The sequence below is a fragment of the Bombus vancouverensis genome, chromosome 12 (genome assembly GCF_051014615.1).
Source record: "Bombus vancouverensis nearcticus chromosome 12, iyBomVanc1_principal, whole genome shotgun sequence".
Lineage (NCBI taxonomy): Eukaryota > Metazoa > Arthropoda > Insecta > Hymenoptera > Apidae > Bombus > Bombus vancouverensis.
Genome location: NC_134922.1, coordinates 4,758,753 through 4,770,563, shown reverse-complemented (window position 1 = coordinate 4,770,563; position 11,811 = coordinate 4,758,753). Strand labels below are relative to the sequence as shown.

Here is an 11,811-nt window from a genome sequence, read left to right as displayed (position 1 = left end):
ACGTTTCGGCCAACACATCTTGTGAAAGACGATTTACGTCTAGCTTTCATCCCACTGTCCGCTACATCTCCAAACTCGTCTGTGTAGTATCTGCAGTCACGTTTACCAAGAAATCTCATCGACAAGGAGTTCCGTCAAACCCTCACGTGTCGGAACATTTCATCCTTGCAGAAGACCTCACTGCGTTGTTCCGAGCTTTTCGTGCTCTCAATGGCAGGATGTTCGATCTGGAGACTGCGCAAAGGTGCTCGCTAGTTCGACACTGGGGATAGAGAAACCTTGGATGAGAGGGATCCGGGGATCTTTCGTAGAACCCTTTTCCAGGATGAACACTAAGCGGTGGTGGGTTACTATCACAATCACGCGCACTGAGGTCGCTTCCCTTTCCTTTTCCCATCCACATGTACAATCTCACGCATGCTACTAAAATACATCTTCCCTATCTTTTTTTATTGTTTCCTTTCAGTCCAGTTTACTGCACATGCTCTCCCTTTCTATCCTCCCATCCAATAGATTTCATATCACGCACCTAGCTATATTATCTTCTGTACTCATTCGCATGACTGCATAAAAACTGTGAGATCTCATTTTCTTTTCACTCGTCGATCCTTTCTAAGAAATTGCAAGTAACATTCAGAATCTCTTTTTCCAACCTTTCTATGCATGCATTCGAACTTTACCTTCTTTCCTACATCTAGTTAAAAACCGCACGAAATTTTTTATTTTCTTTATGTTGCATCTTCGGGGCCGTTTTTCTTGCGAATTTATACACGCGCCGGACTACCTTCCGTTTTTCGTATTTCACGTGTTTTACTCTCGAACATTACTTTCAATCCCCGCGCTAGATTTATTAATCCTTTCCTTGTCATATCTTTTATCAAGAACCTCCACACATATACATCTATATATATAAAGAAACAACCACTGCTAGTTTCTCATTTCTATTACCCAGTATTTTCAAAATTATTCCGTTTCACGTTTTCATTCTACCATTCGTAAGCTTTTAGATATTAACTCGCCAGAACTACACGGTCGAAGGTATCAGTGACAGCCGAAGCAATCCTTATCCTTTGCACTTGTTCCTCGTAGATTTCGGTGCGTTTCTCCCGCGTGTATGCGCGCGCGTCGCACCGCGTTTTCGAGAGGGTGCTGCGCGGTCGACGGGCGTCGTCCGGTAGTCGAACTCGTCGCTTCCTCGAGGTAGGTGCGCTCGTTCCTCGCGACACAAACCAACGCTCTTTCCTCCGCGATCCTTTAAAATCTCCAGGAGAACCGCCGACCCGAAGAGTGGGGGTAGTACACCCCGTTTTCTTCTCGAACGAGCTTTCAGTGTTGATTCGTGGTGCACGAGTTTCGCGTTAACGATCGAGGAAGCGCGGTACTGCGAGTGTCGCAGCGCCGTGTGGACTCTGCTGCAGTCAGTGATCGTGCAGGCTTCTGAGACCAAAGGGGTAAGAGAAAAGGGATGATCGTAGGTGCGCGCGCGAGACAGCATCTTACGGTTCCCCATGAAGAGACTGCTTGCTGGTGAAGGAACTGACAGGACGGTGTACCGATCGGTATACAGACTCATCGAGGAACTTCAGGTATGTTTGAAGAACATCGCATCTAGTAATCGAGAGACGAATTTTTTCAATCAGACGATAGACGTGTTGATCTCTTCCAGCGCCGGTTCCTTTCCTTTCCTTTCCTCAAGTGATTTTTCTGTGTATACCCGGTAAACACGGTTTCTTTGTATACTACTAGATGTAACGAGTGCACGGGTGTTAAAACGACGGTTAGAATTAAATTTACTGCCCCGTGCTAGTATACTTCTTTGGTACTTGTTTCTTTTTATTTTTTTCTTTTCATCATTTATTTTCTTGCAGAGTTTTTAGTTGCCGCAAACCGCTTCACCGAACGCCGACTGAATAAATACGGCTTCCCTTGTAAACGTTCCACGGAAGGTTTAGCGTTGTACGAACGAGTGTTTAAGCGAGTACTTTCGGGCTTCCTTGCTTGATCCCTTTCGCGGAAAACTTTCTTCGAAGTAACTCCTGTTTCATTTCCTTGTTCCATTTTCGATGTATTCAAGAATTGTTATCAATGAAAAGGTTTAAGTAAAGTAAATGATCAGTGGAATTTGCTCTCAGTTTTTTCAATTGGTTTCCTACAATTTCTCGAGAAAACTTCGAATGCCGTTACCGTTAGGGTGCAGTAAACCAAGCCAATGATATATCGATAATTTTTGCGTGACATGTGATCTCTGTGATATACTGCAAATGAATTTTCGCAGAGATATTTCGATTGGTATTATCGAAATGTTACCGATTTTTAAAACTGGGCAAATTGTTGGAGTTCGGATTTCCTTGTCACTCGCAGGTGGTTTCTTCCTTCGTTCTACGAATTTTGAAGCAGAACGAAAGTTCTTTAGTTCAAAATTCAATACAGGTGGTATTCTTTCTCTTCTGCGCCACAGTTTTAAAATTTGACCTGTTTTTCGGAGCAGAATATCTTTTCAAATAATTATTCATATTATGGAATTTAATAAATAAAATAATGTAATAAAAGTAAATTGAACAAATAAGTAATCCCATATTGTCGAATGAATTAACCAAAGGCTATTAATATCTCTGAATTTTCAACGAATTTATTATTTTCTTTCTGAAAACAATTTTATGCAACAAATAAATGAACTTTTTAACGAAAAAAATATTTATCCGGGAGCTTTATCGAAAATTCTGGCGTGGAACGTGCAGCGTTACAACACGCGTGCAGTATAACGATACAGCATTGCAAAAATGAAACAAATTGAGGAAATAAATCGCAAATTCATCACCGAGAAAACGGAGCGATAAAATTACTTGTTTGTCGCGTTCGATCTCCAAATTCTCAAACTCATAAAGAAACACGATAGTGAATTATGAAATCGAGACAAAATATTTTCATTTTTACAGCTGTCTTCAGTGTATGGTTCAACAAAATTCAACTAGCTAAATAAAACTATATGCGTAATCATCTATTTGGACTACCGCGCAATATAGCGCAATAAAATTCATACTGAAAATAAATAAAGTAATAAAATTTGTATGCCCAATCGATTATATAAACTATAGCCCATTAATATGTATTAGAAAGAGAAACCTAATTAATATTCGTGGAAGTTGAATTTACTTTTCACATTTATAAACTATACAACACGTGTTTATTATTAATATTAATACAAGTATTTTATTATTCAGCTGTCATGCGGATTGTCCCCTGCACAATTAAGCTCTAATGTACTGTACAAGCTGGTCAACGGATTTAAATACAAGCACCGTGAATGAATACGTTTATATTGCAGCAGTTATATAGATACATACATGTAAATATCGGTCCCTTTAAATTCTCTTTAATTGAAAAAAAATACAATTATTAAAATCCCATACAAATTGTCAATTTTCATGTTATAGGGTTTGTTTTTTTCAAATTTTAAATACTAACTCAGTTTACGCTATTGAATGATATTTTTCATGATATCCTCATTTTCAAGCTCCTATTTATATAGACTAATAGGTATAATACTCTGTAACTCTTCGATGATTCGACACAAACTGAAAATTTATTCCCAAAATCTATTCGACGAATACGATTACGAAACAGATGTTTGATGTTTAGTTAATTTTCTCAATTACCTTTAGTTGACGGAATTATAAATTTAATTTCGATATGACTCGTGACAAGTGAAATAATTTGAAATTGTTCATTTTCAGGTTGTACAGTGACAAAATTCGTATTGACAAGTTGCGCCTTGTAGAATATATTTATATTATATCGATTCGTTTGCAACATACGTGATTCGAAGAGGATACCGCGGATATACGTCGTTCACAATTATCCCTTTGAAATTGAGCAATTTTCATTTTGCATGACTGTAATACCATTTTGAACGTTTTTGCTTTTATTTGAAACTTTTATGTTAAACTTCGTAGTATACGTGAAGTACCCTGCATTGCGGAATTTTCAATGTATTCCCTGTTAAATTTTCAAGCTATAACAATTCCATAATTATAATTAATTGTCACGATACTGGACAAGAACTGTTTATTGTAGTCATGAAAGCGTTTGAGGCATTTTGCATATATATACTTTTACAACGAATTAGCAAATACCGTGAGCCATTCATTCATCGAAAATATAAAGATTACGCGAATAAAAAATAAAAATTTCGAAACAGAAAGCGATAATAACTGTGGCATATTTCTATGTTTACATTTCAGATTTCAGGAAACTGTTGCGAGTGTGGTTTACACCGAGAGTGCAGCATTTTGAGAAAAGTCAGGAAAAATAACAAAAAAGGCAACAGTACTTCGTTTGTCTGTATTTTCAGATTGCAGACCTAACGTAATATCGGTTTGAAACATTTACGTGGGTCGCCAAATTGCTTATGCATGTGCTTGTACATGTTAGCATGTCGCACGTGTGCGCACACCATGTGTAAGTGTACGTACAAATGGCAACCAAAAAGTCCTTGCTTCTAGCCTAGGTGAATCGCAAACCGCAATTCTCATTATTCCATTTGCCGACTGAAAGTTATTTGTACGATCAAAATTAGAACCGTAGCTGAAAATAAAATACATTCTCTTTTTGTCGCCGATTGCCGCCACAAATGACGATTGTTGGAACACAGGAATACACGGGAATAAAACAACTTGGAAGTGGGAATACTAAAAATAATACAAAATCAACAAGCCTGTCCTTCTCATAGAAATTCTTCAAATTCGGATAAATTGTCGAAGTAAACGTGGTAGTATTTAGCGAGGATAATTATCATTATCGTTATCACATTATATGTAAATTAATTCACGTGCCGCTGCTTTGTGAGATAGATCAGATCCTATTAAACTTATGACGTGAGATTTCGGAACTTCTTTTTCTTCAGAACGTTATTTTGTACGATTCATTGGCAAGAAAGTAGCGAAAAGATAACAAATGTTGCGAGAATTGGAAGAATTCTTTCAGCTTCATCAAGAAATTCTTGGAGTTCCCATTAGTGGACGTAAAATTCCAAGGCAAAGGGAATTATCCGATCTCTGTGAATTCAAAGGTAGATTTGTGCATATCGAATTCTCCTTCTCCTTGGAACTTCTCGTTACCTCCACCCTTTCGTATAATCAACAGTATTATTTATCGACGCAAAATCACCATGTAGCTGGCTTTGAGAAATTTGCACGGAATACAATATGAGGATGTTAATCACCACCGGCGTAGTGTCGGCAAGCTTCCAGATTTCTTAATTTAGAAAGAGTATTATTCGCATATTCAATCAGAATCAATTTTTTCATATGTATAGGTAAAATTGTACAGTACTCTATAAGTACTAGAATCTGAAGCGTTGATTGTTTAATGCGAAAGGAATAAACGATATTCGTATATCGAATTACAAAATAGTAGCGAAGCTTGATTAAATTGTCGATACGTAATGTAGGTTCTTTGTGATGCTTTATAATTAATGTTATGATGATAACGCTTATAGTATTACGTTATATTATTATTACGTTATTATTACGTTATTATTACGTTATATATCGCATACATAATATATATTAGGTCGTCCTAAGTTTCTTTCGTTTTATAAGGAAATAGTGGATGCACACCATTTTCCTTTTAATATTATTTTATCGAATTATGTATGATCCATTTTGTTCTATCAAAATAAAGATCACAACGTTCGACAGATTAGGTTTCATGTTTGTATAAAGATGCGTCGTTGTAAAAGACGTGTCTGTAAAAGAACGACATTTTTCGAACAACCTAATATATATAATAGACCCAATCGTAAAGAAAGACACGTTTGTTTGAAAATAACATATGAAGTTAATAAAGGAACATATGAAGAAAGAAAATAACATGTAAAGATATATATATATGTCGGGTTATCATTAGGATAAGGATTCTTCATTTGAATTAGCCATTGTTTTACGAAACAGAGAATATATTTACGCGAATAAACAAGATTTTACAAAATATTATGAATATGAGTTTAATAAATGATAAGATTAACAAACGATAAGTTTAACTAATAATTAGATTAAAGAATAATAAGTTTAACGAACAATAAAAGGAACGAATAATATGTCTTACGAATAATAAATTTAACGAATAATGAGATTAACGATTGATAGGTTTTACGAATAATGAATTTAATTAACGCTATTAACAATGTTCCGGGGTTCAAACGAATCCACGGTCAACGGAATAACTCTTTACTATGCGTAGAATAATTTTAAACACAAAAATACAATTGCTGAGACACTCGGTAAATTGCTCGATGTATCACTTTCCAAGGCGATCACACGAATGAATATCTGATGAAAATCTTTTTCGCTATACGACTGCATTTGTTTGTTATATGCTCGCTGGAGGCATCGAGAAGGTTCCAATCGTTGTTGCTAGGCAATTTCTGTCAAAAGTTTGTTGTATACTCTTTGGAAACATCGAGAAAGATCCGAACGCCGTTGCTAGGCAGTTTCTGTCTGGAGATTGATTTCTAATACAACGTGTGTCCCATTATATCGACATCTCTAAAGTACAATTCTATGTGATTTCTAGGGAGAACAATACAACCGATCCACACCTTCGTCAGGCAAAACGTTTATCCCGTGACCGTGGCTACGTTCGGCGACCAGTTGTCACCTCGAACCCACTTTCGCTTTCACAAATATCAAACAATTACAAATGACAATTGCTTAATTACAGTTATGATAAAATCTAGGCTAAAGCATTAGAAGGCTTCCTCAAAATTGCAAAGGGAAGGCTCCGGTTTTCCTTTCATCTCCGACATATATAATGATCACGAACCGCAGTCTTCTCAACTATTCGACGTCTTCAATTATTAATTACGAAAGAAGCCCAAGGATTGTGGTAAATGACTCTGTTGAGTGTAGGTTTGTAACAGATCATTCACCAACATCGTTAAGTTCATCGGGGCGCCCGCGGAATCGACTTCCTTTTCAGACGATAGCAGCTCCATGAAAAGCAGACCCAAATTAGCTACGTGGCAGTATCAATGTCTTAAAACTCAACGTCCTTGAAACAGAAAATTTCCTTCATTTATAGCGCACGTATGGTTTTCCATTTTTGCTCAAATTTATTACCTTCCTTTTCTAAGCAATTGACAACGAACTATAGGTTGAATTCTTATTATCTAGCCACGCCAAGAATGTTTCCTCCTTTAAGCAGATTGTTCTCTTTCTTAAAAATGCAATGTCAATAACCAACCTAAGTGAGAACGGAGATGATAAAATCTTATACTGAATTTTGTCGAGAAATATTAATACAGTGTTTTAAAAATCGTAAAAGTATGATGAACAAAAATTGAACCATTTGGACATGTATATTCTGTACAGTTTTTTACGCCTAAATTTCACGCATGGGCGCATGATCATCCGCGGTATAACTTCGAGTTTGTCTCGGTTGTGACCGACGTTACCAATGCATGTGGAAAATTGCTTCACGCTTTCATCGTCGCGCGAACGTCAAAATTTTTGTGTCATTAAGGAGAAATCCTTGGCTTTTTCGAATCAACGCCACGCGTTCGAAACACTAGCTGAAGTTTTTATCTCCGTGTCTATTCGTGACATGTCCATTAATGGATTTTCGATACGTGACGTCGCAGTGCAGATCATTCGTATTTCACAGCTTTACTTCCCAATTTCGTTCAAGTAGCAAAAATGTGGAAAGTTCGCACGCCCCTCGACTGCATACAAATCGACCAGCTTAAACAAACCGTCTCATTTCTTCAAAAGAACTACAAAGTGCGATCTGTGAAATTTACGAAAGTGATTGCTATGGTTTTTTTTCAATTCTCTTTTACGAGAAAGACGAATTCCACATTTGTCGCAACTTTAGTTACTGAGACATACATCACTGTACATGTAATTTACGATTTAACGAGTTTATTTTTATTTCAAATGTATTTTTCATCCTCTTCGTAATCTTCGCCACGAGCCATGTAATTTCGGATGCACGACGCTGTCAGTATTCATGGCGGTATTACTTTAAATTAACTGAACTAATAATTATTCGTATAATTCAAGGGAGAGAACAATTACGCGCTTCGCGAAGAATATTATTACCGGTATGGTGACGGTCGTACGCATAAAACTGAAATCACAATGCGAAAGAATAAAAGTTTTAATTGAGAAAAGGAGGAACAGGCCTCTGCTCTATTTTTGTTAACTTGGTCACTGTAACAGCACCTCCGAGATTAAGTTGGACCATATCGCGCGAAACTAATTTAAGTTCACCATACGCGAACTTCTGTGTTCTGCCAGGAGTAACACAATGCACATGCTCCTTTTCGATTTATGTTTCATTTCTAATTGTTCATTGTAGTTTCTTAACTGCAGCTAACGCAACGAGATCCAGCTTCTCTTTTGAATTGTAACCAGGAACCGTAATTGCTGCTCTCGCATACTCTGTGAATTTACAAAACGACTCTTACTTGTAACGCTATTATCTTACGCAAAATTCCGAATTAATTTCGCTGTTGTCGCTATTGTACAGTGCTATTTTCGATTCACTGTTCTTTGTAATAAAATAAAAAAAGAAAAGACGAGGGCGTCACTCTTACCATCAATTAAAAATATCAAACTCAAATTCGATGATCATAATAAAAAAAATCTAATAAAGGGACATTCGATTTTTTCTATGAACCTCTGTATTTCCCAAATCGGCAATTTTTGGATTAGAAAACTTTACTCTGTTTGTTACGGAATTCTAGGAAAAAATCCTTACTCCAGATAAATGTTGCGGCAGCTATGAAATATGTTCCGCGTTATTCCAACTGGTAGTATTTTCCCTACAACGTTCCACGTGAACAATTTTCCACGCTGCGATACTTAACGCAAACATCATTCTACGGGGTTGTACATTCTACGACGTGTTTAACATTTATACACTCTGCGACACAGTTCGCATATTGTGGTTCTTTTAATATGCACAGTACTACATTTCTAATTTAGTTCAGTCTCTACGTTCATCAATATACTTATATAAATAATATATTGTATAATCTGCAAAATTATCAAACTAAAAATGGTAATATTCCGATATGGCAAACAAGCGTTGCATTTTAGAAACATCACTTCATGTAAAATGAGACCAATGCGAAAATCGATATACATAAGTATCTTGATCTATTTACCTAGTAATGACCAAAGTGTTCAGTAATTAATTCAATGAAAGGTGATACGATTACGATTTAGCGATGAATAATATTATAAAAGGATAGATTCATAGAATTGTCTAGTCGATCGAAAATAATCGCTGCCCATCTGATTACGTATTAAATTTCTCAACGTAGTTAACAGAGGAATAATATCGCGTCTAACGAAGCAGATATGAGATAATGCAACACTAGGATATGACTGGACGTGGAAAATATCCCACAGAATAGCGTCACGCGATCACCACGGATATTAACTTGTATTGTTATGCAAAATAATCTAACGAGCAACTAGCAACATTATAAAACTTTCAGTTCTTAAGTTTTTAGTTGATAATAAAGTCCATTGAATATATGCATGGTAAAAAATGTTCTTCCCCCGTCAAATTAAATGAATGCTGTAGATGCACATTGTTGATTAAAGGCATTCATGAGTTCTACTCGAAAATATAATTTGCGGGATGAAAAAAGAGGGACCATTTCCCATAGTGGCTTCATTTTCTTTAACAATCTCCCATCACGAATGTATGGCAAACGCATTTTTTAATTTACGGATCTCCATTGTTGACGCATGAATTTCTAATAAACCAGAGCGAAAATAAGCACAGCATACTCCACTTTCGACATACGGTACCATGCAATAACTTATTTTAATCCTCCTTTTACAAAGCGTCCTATTCCAAAGTTATTGATAATTTGTCGAAGAAATATTTCCTAACAATACGATTAGTCGTCATTACAAGGTCGCTATTGTAGATGACCCAAGATTTTTCCACGTTACAGTATACATCCAGGTATTTCTGAGCTCCCATCGTGGTACACGGTACACGCTTTCCGCTTTCGTTTCGCAGTTGAATTTCAATTTATTAAAATGCCGGATCTCTCTCGAGCAGGGCTCGGTGATCCTTTTTAACGTCGTCGCTTCGCTTTCCTCTTTATATCGCTTTCCGGAAGCTGGCACGAAACACCGTGGTCACGCCGCCTCGAATGTCTGAATATAAACAGCGACGCTTTACAATTCATGACCCATGAACGGAACCACGACTCTTTTTCGTTTTCTTCGTTTTACCAATGAAACACTGCCTTCTCCCTGCGTTCTTTTCCTCCGCCCGTAAAAAAAATACTACACACGCGATTATCCTTCGCGATAATTTTGTAATTCGCGAGGTACTTGAAGAATCTGCCATACGGGTCGTTAGCAGGAGCTCGCAATTTGTGGAACTCTTTCAATCTTTCAGCTACGATGTAATTTGGATGCGTCCTCTAACGCTATACACATATACTTTGATTCAAATAAACTTTCTGATACTAATTTCTTTCTGCGAAATTCCTCGCTAAGTCCAAATTACCTCTGACAATTAAAATGTTACATTTAACGTGCTCGAAATATTTCTCGATGGAATTTCAATTGAGATCTTTGTTCTAATAAAACTTTTCAAGTGCGTCGCTTCCCTTATCAGGATTGGTTATTATGGAAACAAGGAGATCGCAATGTTTCTGTGAATGCAATTGCATTCGTTAAGCTCCATAGAACTTGCAGTTGCTACATTGTTTGGCAAAAGTCCTCGAAACCAGACGATTCAGAAAGTTTTTCGTTTCTTTGCTTTCGCGTAAAACTCCGTACGTGCAGCAGCGTGACTATCAGCGCCGAGAATGTTAGCCCTTAGTAGCCAGCCTCGAACTCGGCAACCTTTCGACGACCAAACGAGCTGCTTGAATACCTTCGTCGAATGCTACGTCGAAGAATACAAACCCCGGTGCGAGTTAGAATCTTGATTTTTGAAATATCGCTGTGGACATCTGATATTTTCTTTAAACCGGTTGCGCATTTTATCGATACGGCCCAATTGTGCAGCAAGTCAGTACGATCTATAAATAATAAATAGAAATCACGTTTATACATTTATACATGTACTTTGTATTTTTTATTCTTCCTCCATTATTTGCATCTTTAAACAATACCGTAAATAATTTCATTTCAATTCAAAGATACGACTTTCTCGTTGCGAATCGAGCGTAGCTGCCCGTTTCTGTTGTTTCAGCGAATGTTAACGATCTACATATTTATAAATCATATTTTTCATCAAACAGAAAGCTATAGTGTTCTCAGGAAAAAGCAATTTATGTTGAACTCATCCCCGTGCTTTAGACTTTTTCACACACGAAAGTGTACAATTATAGAAGGCAAAAATGTATTGGACCCCAGGGTGTTCTCATGATACATCACCATCCGTGTAGCAACTCTTGTCAATTATCGCGGCATTTCAGTGCAACGACCATCAAGCAAAAACAGTGTTAAAGAACCCACGATAAATTGGCAAAACGTCTGGGTAATTGTACCGTCCATGCAAATTTTCCAAACAGAGTTTCACCATTACGAGCTGCCATTCTAAGCGAAGCTAAGAATCCATCAACTTTAATTCAACGAACACTGAAAATGAATTAAACGCGAATATTTTCTTCAAATTGAAATTCGTACTTTTCTCGTTTCGGAGAAAGTACACCGAGGATGACGTAAGTTTCTTCTTTTTCTTCATTGTCAAAGTTATTTGGCAAATTACGTACGACGCGACGTGACAAATTTATTCTCCTTTATCTTTCCTTTGTTCTTCGAATAAGAC

The 11,811-nt window shown here is 36.9% G+C and overlaps 1 protein-coding gene across 2 annotated transcripts in view; it reads left to right on the top strand.

The window, feature by feature from the left end:
- Nucleotides 1-1,194: 1,194 nt before the first annotated feature.
- The window catches only part of Stg-1 (stargazin related protein STG-1), a 39,292-nt gene continuing 28,675 nt past the window's right edge, over nt 1,195-11,811 (top strand). For both annotated transcript variants that reach the window (XR_013059784.1, XM_033341900.2), the window contains exon 1: nt 1,195-1,586. The gene's annotated coding sequence lies outside the window, so the exon portion shown is untranslated. The remainder of the gene's footprint in view (nt 1,587-11,811) is intronic.